The sequence below is a fragment of the Chlorocebus sabaeus genome, chromosome 10 (assembly GCF_047675955.1).
Source record: "Chlorocebus sabaeus isolate Y175 chromosome 10, mChlSab1.0.hap1, whole genome shotgun sequence".
In the NCBI taxonomy this organism is placed as follows: Eukaryota; Metazoa; Chordata; class Mammalia; order Primates; family Cercopithecidae; genus Chlorocebus; species Chlorocebus sabaeus.
The window spans coordinates 58,576,586-58,590,975 of NC_132913.1; the positions used below are offsets into that span (position 1 = coordinate 58,576,586).

General features: G+C 39.9%; 1 protein-coding gene across 6 annotated transcripts in view; it reads right to left on the minus strand.

Annotated features, from left to right (window-relative positions):
* The window catches only part of METTL8 (methyltransferase 8, tRNA N3-cytidine), a 180,016-nt gene that overhangs the window by 33,101 nt on the left and 132,525 nt on the right, over positions 1-14,390 (minus strand). The window contains exons 15-16 of one of the 6 annotated variants that reach the window (XR_012094218.1): positions 12,120-12,239; positions 2,633-3,222 (exon numbers count right to left, since the gene is read on the minus strand). The gene's annotated coding sequence lies outside the window, so the exon portion shown is untranslated. Of the gene's footprint in view, positions 1-2,632; positions 3,223-12,119; positions 12,240-14,390 lie in introns of those variants that run through there. The other 5 variants (XR_012094217.1, XR_012094220.1, XR_012094222.1 and 2 more) reach the window with 5 other exon arrangements.

Sequence of the window (14,390 nt, forward strand, 5' to 3'; positions counted from 1 at the left end):
CACAAGAAGAAAACTATACCACGGCACATGACAAATGGTCCAAAGCCAGAGATAACGAGAAAAACCTTAAAAGCAGCCAGGAAAAAAAAAAAGGTTTATTATGTATGGAATAAACAAGATAAGAATGAAAGTAGAAAGACTTCTTGTCAGAAACAATGCAAACCAGAAGAAAGTGAAGCAACATCTTTAAAGTACTGACAGAAAAAAAATTGTCAACGTAGAATTTTATACCCAGTGAAAACCTTATAAAGACTTCTTCAGACATATAAAAGCTAAAAGCTTTTCACCAGCAAATCTGTACTATAAGAAATGTTAAAGGAAGTCCTTGAGGCAGAAGGAAAATGATATCAGATGGAAATCTAGATTTATACAAAGGAAAGAAGAGAATCAGAAGTGGTACCTATTTGAGTAGTAATAAAAGACTCTTTTGTTATTTAGAAAAACCTCTTTAAAGTATAATTGACCATTTAAAGCAAAAATAATAAGATATTATGGGACTATAATAAGTACAGTTGACCCTTGAAACACATGAGTTTAGACTGTGTGACTCCACATACAGAGATTTCTAAAAATAAATATATTGAAAACATTTTTGGAGATTTGAGACAATTTGAAAAAACAGATGAACTGCATGCATATCTAGAAATATTAAAACAATTAAGAAAAAGTCATATCATGAATGCATAAAATACATGTAGATACTAAGCCTTTATCATTTACTACCATAAAAGATACACAAATCTATTATAAAAAGTTAAAATTTATCAAAACTTACGCACACAAACATAGACCATACATGGCACCATTTGAAGTCGAGTAAAATGTAAGCAAATATAAGAATGCAGTATTAAATCATAGCTGCATAAAATTAACAGCAGTACATACTGTACTACTCTAATATTTCATTGCCACCTCCTGTTGCTATTGTGAGCTCAAGTATTGGGAGTATCTGCTTAAAACACCACATGACCCTAATCTCCTTATGAGCAGTTGTCTCTTGAGTAAATTGCATATTGCAGTAAAAAGTGATCTCCCCTGGTTCTCGCTATTTTTCATCGTGTTTAGTACAATACCATAAACCTTGAATAACATCATGGGACCCATACAAAGTGCCACTAGTGATTCTGGAAGTGCTCCCAAGAAGAAGAGAAAAGTCATGACATTAAAAGAAAAAGTTGAATGGCTTGATATGTACCACCGTTTGCAGTCAGACACTGCAGTTGCCACCATTTCAGACAGATGATATATCTTGTAAATGGATGGTGTGAACTTCTGGTATGGATAAATACAGTACAGTACTGACAATGTATGTTCTCTTCTTTATGATTTTCTTAACATTGTCTTTTATTTTACTGTATTATAGAAATACAGTGTATAATACATATATAAAGTATGTGTTAATCAATTGTTTAGGTTATCAGTAAGGCTTCTGGTCAATAGAGGCTATTAGTAGTTAAGTTAGTTCAGCTTGGGGGAAGTCAAAAGCTACAGGAGAATTTTCTATTGTACAAGATGAAGGGGGAGGGCAGTGCCCCTAACCCTTGCATTGTTTGAGGGTCAACCGTAATTATAATATAAATGAGTTCTGAGTGTTGCTATGGGATTAAGCTGAAGCTGTGAGATAGGGATTGCCGCAGCAGTGTTAACTGAAACTGCCTATTTCCTCAGAGAGCTTATAACGTCGAACCATTTTTTACTTTTTCTGCATTAATTTGATCACAAACTAAGATGACTACTGCTTTATCTGATTTTTACCACTTGTGGTCTTAGTATAGTAATATCTAAGCACACAGTTCATCCGGGTATAAGATCCCTTTATAGTATAAAGATCCCTTTAGTCTGTCTGAGCTGAGTGTGGTGGCTCACACCTGTAATGTTAGCACTTTGGGAGGCCGAGGCGGGCTGATGCCTTAAGCCCAGGAGTTTGAGACCAGACTGGGAAACACGGTGAAACCCTGTCTGTAAAAAATACAAAACAAGAAGCCAGGTGTGCTGGCGCACGCCCGTAATCCCAGCTACTCAGGAGGCTGAGGTGGAAGGACACCTGAGCCCAGGGAGGTCAAGGCTGCAGTGAGCCGTGATGGTGCCACTGCACTCCAGCCTGGGCAACAGGGTGAGACTCCATCTCAAAAACAAAAACAAAAAAAGTCTGTCTGGGCAGACTGGAGGGGCTCAGAGTCCTGTCTTTACTAATTTCAAACACAGTCATTTAAAATAAGTTTAGACTTAGCTTCTGACTCAACTTGGATAGGACTCTCCTTTTTGGGAAAATTAGGAAGAAGATGAGGTAAAAGTGTCTCCTTAAAAGTCAGAGGCAGAAATTTAACCGGGGGATCATAGATGGGCGTAGCTAACTCGATAGGTCCTTTCTCTACCAGCTCAAGGTAGAGAAACACAAGAAAAACTCAACACCATAGGCTGTGTCATAAATAGGAAAAAGGGTTTGGGTTTGTAAAGTGGTCTGGATATTTCCTTATTCCCACATTTCCTTACTCCCCCTTATGAAAAACACCACTTTGGGTCACTTTTTAACAGATTTATTGTATTTATTTATTTTTTTCAATAATATACTTCTCCAGTAGAAGGCCAACTCCTTGATGGCAGGACAGCTGCTTTGAGTTTGGAAAGTACAAGAACTAGTCTCTGGTAAGTGTGGCACAATGGAGAAGGAGGAACCACGCTTTATATTCATGCAATCATAAATCAGTGAAAAGCAATTGCCTGTAGGGATCAGGCCTGAGGGTGGGAGAGCAGTTGGGCAGAGATCAGCTACCATCTGGTATGATGACCTACATTTATTAATAGGAAAATGTGCATATTATGTCACTGAGTAAAACAACAGGTAATAAGATAGTGTGTAGTGTGCAAAGATAAATACTTGACAAGCTGTGGTGTGATTTTAGAGTAATTTTATTTTTCTTGTTTGTTCATTTTCATGTACTACTTTTTTATTTTTTATTTTTTTATTTTTTATTACAGAAGATAAGTTTTACTTACTAAACTGGGGGAAATAATACAAGTTAAAAAAAAATTGAATAAGATTCTGGACCCTCACTGAGAATTCAGATACTCAAGAGACTTTTCAAAATTCTCACCTGTCTTCAGTGGCTTAGGGTGTTCTTACTTGGGGGACAGGGATTCGGGCACAGTCCCTTCAGTAGAAAATTAGCCACTCTTCGAACAGCCCGGGCAGCTCTTGAAAATACCAGGCTACGGCATCCTCTGGAAGCCAACACAGAAATACAACCAACATTTCTCAAGAACACTGGAAACAACCGAATGACCCAATATTATGTGATTTTTAAAGTAAATTATGGGACCGCCAGATAATTGGAATATTTGCAGCCATTAAAATCTACGGTTTACAAAAATATTTAATAACATGGGAAAATGCTCAAATTGTAACATTAAATTTAAAAAGTCATATATGGTGTCATGCTATTTGAAAAGAGAATTATATATGCAATTTAATTTCCAAAAGGAAATAGACCCAAATGTTAATAAATGTTATCCCTGGGTAATAAAAATATAAATAATTTCAGTTTCTTTACCCCTTTCTCTATTTTCAAAAATTCCTACCATGACTTAGTTTTATAATTAGAACACAAAATGTTATTATTATAATTATTTTAAAAGAAGTTGGCTTATAGAACTGGAGAGAGGTTCATGACACAGGCTCTAAAGCAGACAGCGTAGGTAAAAATCCTGGCTCCGACAAGTCAGCAAGCCACTGTCCCTCTCTGTGGCTCAATTTTCTTTTTCTTTTTTTTAAGACAGTCTTGCTCTGTTGCCTAGGCTAGAGTGCAGTGGCATTATCATGGCTCACTGTAAGCCTTGACCTCCCAGGCTCAAGCAATCCTTCTGCCTCAGCCTCCCGAGCAGCTGGGACTATAGGCACATGCCACCACGCCTGGCTAATTTTTAAAATTTTTTGTAGAGACAGGGTCTCACTTTTTTGCCCAGGCTGGTCTCAATCTCCTGGTCTCAAGGGATCCTTCCACTTTGGCTTCCCAAAGTGTTGAGATTACAGACATGAGCCATCGTGCCTGGCCTAATTTCCTGATCTTAAAATAGAGATAATGATAGTACCTATTTCATAGGATGACTATAAGATTAAATGAATCAATTCATAATAAAGTGCTTAAAATCGTGCCTAGCATATAGTAAATGCCTCCCAAAGTTATTATTATTGCTATTATTATTATTGTAAGTTGAAAGTTCTAGCCTCCTACCTATTCACAAGTTTAGCTTTCCAATAAAAGCTGTTTTCTGAACATAATCGCAGACCTCCAAGATAAAGTGGAGCCTGTATACCATATTTATGGCAAAAAAACTCTCAAAAATTTCCTTGTGGATCCGGTAAATTAGCTTGCTGAATTAGGCAGTGAAGAGCAAACCAGTTAGAGAGCTAGCCTGTGGTTGCTTTTTTCTTTCTCCATGGCCTTGATGCGGTAGACGGGATCACTGAGTTATACCAGTTTATTCAAACAACAGAGGGGTAAAGAAGAGCTCTCTAAATTTTTCCTTGGTGCACTCCACATTTATAGTTGTATCTCACCTCTCAGAATTTGGGTCCAAATTTGGGTGAAAAGTCAATACTCAAGATCACCCAACTAATAAGAAGTAGATCTGGGATTTGAACTTATATCAATCTGGTGCCACACTTTTTTTTTTTTTTTTTTGAGATGGCGTCTCACTCTGTTGCCCAGGGTGGAGTGCAGTGGCACAATCTTGGCTCAGTGCAACCTCTGCCTCCCATGGTTAAGCGATTCTTCTGCCTCAGCCTCCTGGGTAGCTGGGACTACAGGTGTACGACACCACACCCTGCTAATTTTTGTATTTTTAGTAGAGATGGGGTTTCACCATGTTGGCCAGGATGGTTTCAAACTCCTGACCTCAGGTGATCCACCCTCCCCTTGGCTTCACAAAGTTCTGGGATTACAAGCGTAAGCCATCATTCCCAGCTTGACACCGTACCTTAGTGCTTAACCTATATATATAATATATATAACCTATATATTATATATAACCTATATATTATATATATAACCTATATATATTATATATAACCTATATATATTATATATATAACCTATATATATATATAACCTATATATATATATAGTTTGTTTGTTTTTTAGATGGAGTCTTGCACTGTCACCAGGCTGGAGTGCAGTGGAGCGATCTCGGCTTACTGACTGCAACCTCCACCTCCCGGGTTCCAGCGATTCTCCCGCCTCAGCCTCCTGAGTAGCTAGGATTACAGGCGCACACCATCACGCCCAGCTAATTTTTGTATTTTTAGTAGAGACAGGGTTTCACCAAGTTGGCCAGGATGGTCTGGATCTCTTGATCTCATGATATGCCGGCCTCAGCCTCCCAAAGTGCTGGGATTACAGGTGTGAGCCACTGCGCCCAGCTTAACCTGTATCTTATGACACTTTCCAAATGAAAGAAGAAAAACTTCAAGAGGATCACTTTATCTATCAAAACCCAGTAGTGGGAGATAGAGAGGATCAGTTTGTTTTCCACTTCTCACTCCTAAATCTTATCAGCACAAAACAAATAAAGATCTGGCATGGCATCAGTGCAAAGATCAGCTCCTGACTCTAAAACAGAGCACAGAGCAGAAGGAAACTGTTTTCTTCATAAAACCAAGAATGAATTATAAGTGAGGCCCCAAGTGCACCATGAATTGGGCTAGAAATCTGAATCCCAGTGTCATTATTTCAGGGAAACAGAGTTTCTCAGATGAGCAACTACTCTGGGTGAATGCTTGGGAAACAACTGGTAACCTGGTGTTCTGAGAGCCTTGGGGTTTGGCCAGCTCCTGTAGCACGAATAGTCTGTGCTGTCAATCCCTATCTCTCTGTCATCTGTATCCCTGCCTACCTCGTAGTGATCTCTTTCACCTGTGTTGCTCCTGCTTAAAAACTAGAATGCCACAACCTCTGCAAAGCTTGCTCCTACCCTCTGGGGACAGTGAACCATTCTCTCCTCTACTGAGCTCACTGGCTCGGGACCTTTTCCTCCATGGCATTCCTTCTTGCTGTGGATTGATGCTTTCTGACCTGTCACACCCCAATGAACGCCTTTAGGTCGAAGCATACAACCTTTTTTTTAAAAAAAATTATTTTAGGATTGATGGAAATGCATTGAGATGATGAAAGTGAAATGATGGGCAGTGCCTGGTGCACAATAGGTGCTCAATAACTGTTCTTCCACTTTATTGGTTCTCCCACTTAGTGTTCCCAGCACTCAGTGTGATTCCTCAAACGCCATGGCTACTAAACAGATTGTTCATGTCTAAATAAATGAGTAAATAAATGAACACATTCTACCTCCTACCTCAAGGGCAGGTGTCATGTCTCCTGCTGATCTCTAGGAATATCTCCTTATTTTCATTTATATTTCTGAAACATGTGTAACAACATTGGTCACGTGGTGGGGTATAGTAAATAACTTAATTGATTTTCTTCTGTTGCAAAAGATGTTGGTAGATTGAAATTTTACCTCTAAGGCAGCTATAGGAAGATGTGTTCTCCTGTTTCATTTTGAGTAGAGTGAGATTGCCAGGGGTCTTATATACAGAGCTTTAGGTCTCTCTAATAACACCTTAGCTTAACCCACTTGCCAAGTAGAGAGTTGTTTTCCTTTCTTGATTTCTTTCTAAGCAGTCAATAACTAATATAAACTCTGGAAGAATAAGCTCTCCAAAAGTGAGGACCCTGGTGAAATCCAAACATTTACTGTTATGATCCTAAGTAAGGGCAGGGAAGTCTCATTTATTTCCATATCCCTGCATAGTAGAGACTCAAAAAATATTTCTCTGATAAATGAAGTTGCTTTTAAGGCAGTAAAGAGAAGGAAATTTATTAAATCTGCAGTGTAATTTTGTGATTGTCTATGGCTTTAGAGTCACACAGTACAGAGAAAAAAATAATAATTTGCATATCTGAATAGAATTGTACAATTGAAAAAAGTGTTTTCTCATATATTGTATAGTATTATTTACATACCATTCATTGAGCCTCTACTGTATAATAGGTGCTTTGAATATCATTGTATCTAATCCTGACAACGCATCTTGAAATGTTATTATAATGTCCATTTTATAGGTGGAAAAAACAAGCTTAGAGGGGCTAAATGATTTGCCCAAGGCCACAGACTAACTAGTATTGGTCCACATATTAAAATGTGAGCTTCACATAGGCAGCATCTGGCACCAAGAATAGCACCTGCCATATAGTAGATGCTAAATAAAGATTTGTTGAATAATGAACCAGATCTGGCTGACTCCAAAGCCTTCATTCTTTTCATGACATCATTTGCTACTCCATAAACTGTCTTTTGAAGTATCAGAGCAAGTAGCACACTTCTTTACATTCATGAGGACCTGAGGTCCAGGGAAATGAAGTTAATTTTTCTACATTGCACACGAGTGACTGGGCCAGAAGCGGAACTCAAGTTTTCTGGCAGTATTATTTTCTTTTTTCCAGTCTGCATGGAGACCATGAGGCAGAGAAAGGTTGTGGGCTGCTTCCTTTCCTCAGGAAAGTTCAGGGGTCTGGCCTGGAGAGGAACAGGTCAGAAGGAGTTATATCCAAAACTTTCCACCTAGAAAAGCGATTCAACGCTGGAGGAAAGTTACGTCCCCCGATAGAAGGATGGACTAATGGGGGCTACTTTCTTATTCACAACACTGGAATCTGATGTTTTCAGACAGGGCTAGTCCTGCGGTGAAGTCTAACCAGGCAGCTGAAACCTGATAATGGTACTTCATCACACAATTGTATTTTTCCTAATCATATCACTTAAAATGGTCATGGGCCTTTAACTTTTGAAGGAAGAAATTGGTGTTAAATTATACATCTTAAAGTCATTATGATTTTTTTGGCCAAATAAACCTTTTCTTCTCTTTTTTCATTGCATTTTTAATATCAAAAAAAATGGGGGCTGGGCGTGGTGGCTCACGCCTATAATCCCAACACTTTCGGAGGCTGAGGTGGGTGGATCACCTGAGGTCAGGAGTTCAAGACCAGCCTGGCCAACATGGCGAAACCCCATCTCTACTAAAAATACAAAAATTAGCTGGACTTGGTGGTGGGCACCTGTATTCTCAACTCTTCAGGAGGCTGAGGCAGGAAAATCGCCTAGGAGGCAGAGGTTGCAGTGAGCCGAGATCGCGCCATTGCACTCCAGCCTGGGCAACAAGAGCAAAACTCCATCTCAAAAAAAAGAAATGGCTATGAACATCTTACTGTTAGTAGTAGTTTGTAGCTATGGCAACTCATATATCTATTTGTTAAGTACCCAACTAGCTGTGTCTCCATGCTAGGTGTACAGTTAAATAAGTAAGTAGATATATACATACATACATAAATAACTACAAGTTCACAATATTCCACACAGCATTAAGGAGATCATGTAAAATTGAACAAACATATATCAAGCCCACAATCAAATAAACCTACTATCTGAGATTATGTGCAATGAAGTCATTATAGCTACACAGGTCAAGAGACTAGACCATCTCAAAGTCATATCTTCCTTGCTTTCAACTTCTCCATCCTTCCTTTCTTTTTCCATCTGTTTGTTTGTTTTTAATCTCTGAGTATTTTGCCTGTTAATCTTTTCAAAGCATCAAAGTCTGAGTGAAGATAAACCAGAGCCCGCTCTAGTTACACCCACCTCAGGAATCCCCAAACCTAAGCTCCCAACAATAGCTTGCAGAAAAGCCATACAAACCATTCCTGGTTGGGAAAGAAGTCATCCTCATCAGCAGCTCATATGCTGACAAAGCCCAACAAAGGAGACCACATGTGGCCGTCATAACTGCATGGATATGCCTCTCACAGCTGACATGTCTCTCCCTTCCTGGATTCTCACACTGTGTCTGGTACACGCCTTGGCAAAACTCACTCCCAAGACACCACAGAGTATTGGAGCTATGTTTTCCTTGTCTCTTGTTCCTCCCCTCATCTCCACACTTAATGACTCCACATTGCACAGTGGAACACTTGGCAAGGCAAGAAAGAAATCAAGCCTGGATGCTAGGGACAGCTCCTGTCATGAGAAGGATCCATGATTGTCTCTTGCCCTTTTCTCTCCTCCTCAGTGCACTTCTGCTTTCCCCTAATTTTTCCATCTTATACATCTTTTATTGTTTTCTAAATATAGACACGCTAAAACCTCCGTGGAAAGACATCTATTGAAACCAGAGTGATAGCAAGCAATGTGCCCAGCAGGCAAATCGCAAAACAAATAGAGGGTGCACTCAGCACTTTTTTCTTCTGCTGCACAAAAGAACCCAAATAAGGCTCCTGGAACCATGGGTTGAGTAATCAAGTCCTTTTCCTGGATGTACAACAGCACAGCTTTGGGAGATAACTAATTCAGCTCATGTAATTGTACACCCATCTAGAAGAGGAAAAGGAAGCACAAAAAGAGAGAAAAGGAGAACAGGCCAAACTTTTAATGGCTTGCCCTCCTTCTGCACCTGCCATGACTTGCAAGCAGAATATTGTATCCCAGCTGGCCACTTGTCCTGAATCTGAGACCCCAAGATACCCATTGCCCTTGGAATTAAAGAATTATAAATGGAATTTTTGCACCTGCAAATTAAAAAAAAAAAAAAGATAGCAAGAAAACTTGGAAAGGTCCCTTGAAACATTTCTATCACCCTTGTCAGGCTGTGTTTACTGCCTCTGGTGAATGCTAACCAGACACATGAGTAAGGACTCTTGAGGACAATTTAGCTGTTTCACTGAAATTAATTTTGATTCCTACGGATTAACCATAAAGACATGCACTGGCTGCAGGTGTGCCAAAGCCAGCATTCGGAGAAAATCCAAACAAATTTTGTGGAGACGGTTAATGACTCCTGCAAAATTAACTTAAATTGAAATAGTCTAAGAACATATGGAAAGTATCAATCATTTCTCCTTTTGAATGAATATTATTTTAGCATGCATAGATTTCTGATATAATTTTCTTCCTTTCCCTTAAGGGTCAAGAAGTACTCAAACACTAAGTCTTTTCGCAAAAGAGAAGGTTTTTTTTCTCCAAGAAAGAGGATAAACGTGTTTCATAAATCTTTTTACTTGTCTAATGCAGAAATTTACATCTGGAGTTCCATAAACACTGCTCAAAGCCCTCTCAGAAAACACAACTCTGCTCTTGGGGTAATCACGCTTTTCTAGTGTCTGGACACTGGCTCTGGCTTCCATTTAGAATAAGATCTGGGCCCACTTGTTATGCATGTCCATATTAACTAGACAACTCATAGAATTTAAATGTGATATGAGGCGACAGCACAGAGGCAACAGCAATAGAATAGAATTAGAAAAGTCCTTTTCAAGTGTTTGGAAGGAAATTACTACATTAACAAAATCCCACAGCCACATGTTCACACTCTTGTACCCCCATTCCACGTGCAAAGCTGTCTCCAGAGTTCTATCTCCAGGGGAGTGAAACAGTGGCAGGTGCCGCCATCTTAAGCAGGGGCTCCCCCGGCGTTAGTGCCACCCATGATGTTTCTTCTCCAAGACCTTCCTCTAATCCCATTTATAGTTTATTTACCCAAGTTATTTACACTTTGTTCCAGAAAATAGTTAAGACAACATTAGTAATATAAGTCCTCATCCACATCAATCACAGATATCAGCTGTCTAGTCTTTACTCATTCTTCATTCAACAAATATAGATTATGGTTTTGTATCCTACCAGGCATTATTTTAGGCACAGGGCAGGAGAGAATACAAAGAAGAAGAAAAACTAGTCCCCTTATTCTTGAGGACCGTATAATTTAGGGGTCAAACGGATGCATAAACTTCTAAATAAAAACATAGCAACACTGTTCGTGCAAAAATTATGTACTAATATTTTTCTCTCTTTTAACTTTGCATTTATTTTCACATATATTTATCAAAAACCTATTATGTGTCAGGCAGTATGCTAAGAATTGGGGATATAACTCTGGATACAAAAATCCAAAGAAGAATTTCAAAACAACATTCCACAATTCCAGGGACAGCAGGAAAGAAGTCACAGACACCTATTTGTAATGTTTGTGCCTATAGAGATGGAGCAGAGAATTGAGAAAATTTTTTTTAAAAGTCATTTCTATGTGGGTTGGGAAGAAATCTTAAATTTTGTGGAAAGCAGAGAAATAGGGAGTGGTAAAGAACTAATGACTGCCTCATTCAGCTTTCCTTAGGCTAATGTTACAATTAATCCCTGTTCCCTGCGCATTCATCATTCTGGGGAGTGGGGGGCTGATGTGGAGGATTAAATCCAGATTCCAGCAGTTGGGGGACCAAGCATTAATTGTATAAAATTCACAAAAGAGGTCACCTGGAATTGGCTGTATAAATAATTAAAAAGTAGGAAAAAAAGGAAACATGAGATAGCCAGAAAAGAAAGTCTTTGAGAGAAAGGAAAGCTGGAGGAAGATACAATAAAAAACAAAATGAGACAGTAACAGGCCAAAAGGGTAATATCTTTCCTCTGGTCCTGCTGACTAGAATCCTGGTTCAAATCCTTAGCCAATTAATTGGTGTAATCATTAGTTTATGGGCTCCATCTGCCTAGCATCCCTAGAGGACTGTGACCGTGCTCTGGTCATCCATGTCTCCAAACCTCAGCACAGTGTCTGGCCCAGAGTTGGCCTTCAGTAAGTGTTGCTTAAATACATTAAAAAAAAAAAAGTGAATCATGTGAAAGAGAGGATAGAAGTAAGTTAAACACACAAATAGATGAGGAGCTCTTCAAAAAAATTCAGGGAAAATGTGTATTATGAAAAACCTACACAGATAATTCAAAATGTGTGCACAAAAATAAACTCATACTAATTTGTTATAGCATGTCTGAACAGGATCTAGTTTGGGGCACTAAGAAGGATAAGACATCAGTTTGAGAACAGCCCCCATCAGAGCTACATGAATTCTATTAATAAAACTGAAGCAACAACTAGTGGCTCACACCTGTAATCCCAGCACTTTGGGAGGTTGAGGTGGGCGGATCACCTGAGGTCAGGAGATCAAGACCAGCCTGGCCAACATGGTGAAACCCCGTCTCTACTAAAAATACAAAAATTAGCAGGGCATGGTGGCACGCACCTGTAATCCCAGGTACTCGGGAGGCTGAGGCAGGAGAATTGCTTGAATCGGGGAGGTGGAGGTTGTAGCGAGCTGAGATAACGCCACTACATTCCTGCTTGGGACAGAACGAGACTCCATCTAAAAAAAAAAAAAAAAAAAAGAACTAACATCAAATGTACAGTTTGGGTAGAAAAATAGTGAAATCATTGATGCTTTACAAAAAGTTTATGGAGACAATGTCCCAAAGAGATCAGCAGGGGTCTTTCTATGTTGCCCAAGCTGGCCTTGAACTCCTGGACACAAGTAATACTTCTGCCTTGGCCTCCCAAAGTGCTGGGATTACAGGGTGAGCCACCGTGCCCAGCCCTGAAATTCTTTTTGTTTTGTAATCTTAAAAAGCCTTTAGCCAAGCCTGGTGTCTCACACCTGTAATTCCAACACTTTGGGACGCTGAGGTGGAAGGACTGCTTAAGGCCGGGAGTTCGAGACCAGCCTGAGCAACATAGCGAGACCTCATTTCTACTACAAATTTAACAAATTAGCTGGGTGTGGCAGCATGCACCCGTACTCTTAACTACTTGAGAGGCTGAGGCAGGAGGACTGCTTGAGCCCAGAAGTTCAAGGTTGCAGTGAGCTATGATCTCACCACTGCACTCCAGCCTGGCAACAGAGTGAGACTCTGTCTCTAAAAATAAAAATTAAAAATATCCTTTATAGGGCATCCATTTTTCTTCAGATGACAATGCAAAAAAGATTGCCCTGGCTGAGTGTAGTGGTTCACGCCTATAATCCCAGCACTTTGGGAGGCCGAGGCAGGCGGGTCACTTGAGGCCAGGAGTTTGAGACCAGCCTGGTCAACATGGTGGGTCGACATGGTGAACCCTGTCTCTACTAAAAATACAAAAAAAAAAAAAAAAAAAAATTAGCCAGGCATAGTGGTGTATGCCTGTAATCTCAGTCACTTGGGAGGCTGAAGCAGGAGAACTGCTTAAACACAGAAGGTGGAGGTTGGAGTGAGCTGAGATAATGCCACTGCACTCCAGCCTGGGTGACAGAGTGAGACTCCATTTCAAAAGAAAAAAAAAGACTGCCTTGACATGGTTACATTCCCAGGACCCTGCATTCTTTAGGAAAAGATTAAATGGCTGGTATCATTGTTTACAAAAGTGTCTTGGACTTGATGGAGCTTATGTTGAAAAATAAAGCTTATATTTTTCATTTTTATCTTTTAATTTAATAATTTTCCATGAACTTTTTGAAGTCCCCTCTATTCTGTACACAGGAGGCTTCAGTTATATCCCCTAAGTTTTGGTATGTTGTGTCTTCATTTTTCCTTCTTTCAAAGTACTTTTTGCCTCTCAAATTATTTTCAGATTCTCTTTTGATTTCTTCTTTGTTCTTTGACCCATGAGTTATTTAGGAGTATGTTGTTTAATTTCCACATATTGTGTTTCCCAGCATTTCCACAGGAAAATGACAATGTTAAACTGGGAGGCCCAAAAAGAACACCATTTGGAGAGGACAGGACATAGTTCAGAAGGAGCAAAAGGTTTCCTGGTGACCTCTGCTAAGAATGAACTCGTCTACATACACCTGCCCTCCAGCTCTCCACCCAGAGAACACAGATGCGCTCAGCAAATACCTTTTTTTTTTTTTTTTTTGAGATGGTGTCTCACTCTGTTGGCTGGAGTACAGTGGCACGATCTCGGTTCACTGCAACCTGCACCTCCCAGGTTCAAGCAATTCTCCTGCCTCAGCCTCCCGAGTAGCTGGGGCTACAGGTGCACACCACCATTCCCGACTAATTTTTTTGTATTTTTAGTAGAGACAGGGTTTCACCATGCTGGCCAGGCTGGTCTTGAACTCCTGACCTCGTGATCTTCCCACCTTGGCCTCTCAAAGTGCTGGGATTACAGGCATGAGCCACCGTGCCTGACCAGGCTAACATTTTTTGAAAGCTTCCTACGGTGCTGGGTTATGTGAATTATTATAACTATTACAATAACCTTATGAGGTAGGTACTATTATCCCCATTTTACAAATGAGTTGAGACCTAGAGAAATTAAGTACCTTTCCAAAGATCACCCAGCCCAAAAATGGCAGAATGAAGATTTGAACCTATCCTCCTAACCATCATGCCCTATCACCTGCCTGGAATTCCGATTCTCCTACGTGCTACATAGTACCATGTCTCAGACCATGCGTGGACATCAGTTTCTCATCCATGAGTTGGAAGAATATGTATTTGCTGGGCCGGGTGCAGTGGCTCATCCCTGTAATCCCAGCACT